This window comes from Orycteropus afer, unplaced genomic scaffold (genome assembly GCF_000298275.1).
Source record: "Orycteropus afer afer isolate SDZICR_OR568_19922 unplaced genomic scaffold, OryAfe1.0 scaffold00004, whole genome shotgun sequence".
Taxonomy (NCBI): domain Eukaryota; kingdom Metazoa; phylum Chordata; class Mammalia; order Tubulidentata; family Orycteropodidae; genus Orycteropus; species Orycteropus afer.
In genome coordinates, this window is record NW_006921591.1 from 33,983,222 (window position 1) to 33,984,244 (window position 1,023).

Below are 1,023 nucleotides of genomic sequence, written 5' to 3' on the forward strand. Positions count from 1 at the left end.
TATGACCTGTTCAGTTTTTTTTTTTTTTTTTCCTTTGTGATGATTCTGTTCAAATTTGCTCTGGATTGTGTTAGTTTGGGTAGATAGTATGTTTCAAGAAATTTCTCTTTCTTTTCTAGGTTTTTGTCTTTGTTGAAATGCAGATAGTTCTTCATAGTATTGTGTTATTATCCTTTTATTTCAGTTGGTTCTGTTGTGAAATTGACTATTTCATTTCTTCTTTATATTTTTTACATCTTCTCCTTCTCTTCCTTTCTTAAATTTTCCAGTAGTTTTATTAATCCTTTCAAATAATTGTTTTCTAGTCTTGTTGATTCTTTTTATTATTTTTCTGTCTTCTGTCTCATTTATTTCTGCTTAAATCTTTATTATTTCCTTTTTTCTGGTGACTGTAGCCTTTTTTTTTTTTCCCCATAGATCTTTTTCCAATTGTTGGAGATGTGGGGTTCTGGTGTTATTTTAATTATTTCTTTCTTTTTGATATTTTCATTTATTGCTAAAAATTGTATTCTGAGAACTGATTTTATGGTTTTCCAAAGATTTTGGTAATCCATATTTTAATTTCCTTTTGTTTCAAGGAATGTTTTTATTTCATTTTTTAAAATCCCTCCTATTATCTAGTACTTTTTAAACATAGTGATATTCAGTATCCATGTATTTGATGTTATGCCTTGATTATCCTGTTGTTGATTTCTAATTTTATAGCAGTAGGATCTGGGAAGAAGCTATGTAGCATTTCAATGATTTTAATTAATTGAAACTTGCTCTGTATCTTAACATATAGTCTATTTTGGAAAATGTCCCATGTGAACTGGATTAAAAAAATATATAGTATGCTCTAATTGTATGGAATCTTATGTATATAGCTATGAGGTCAAGTTGGTTGATTGTGTTGTTTAGACCTTCTATATTCTTGTTGAGTTTCTTTCTAATTGTTCTGTATTTCATCTGAAGTGGTGTGTGAAAGTCTCTTATTATTATAGTGAAGTTGTCTATTTCTTTTCTTTTTTTTTTTTTTTTTTT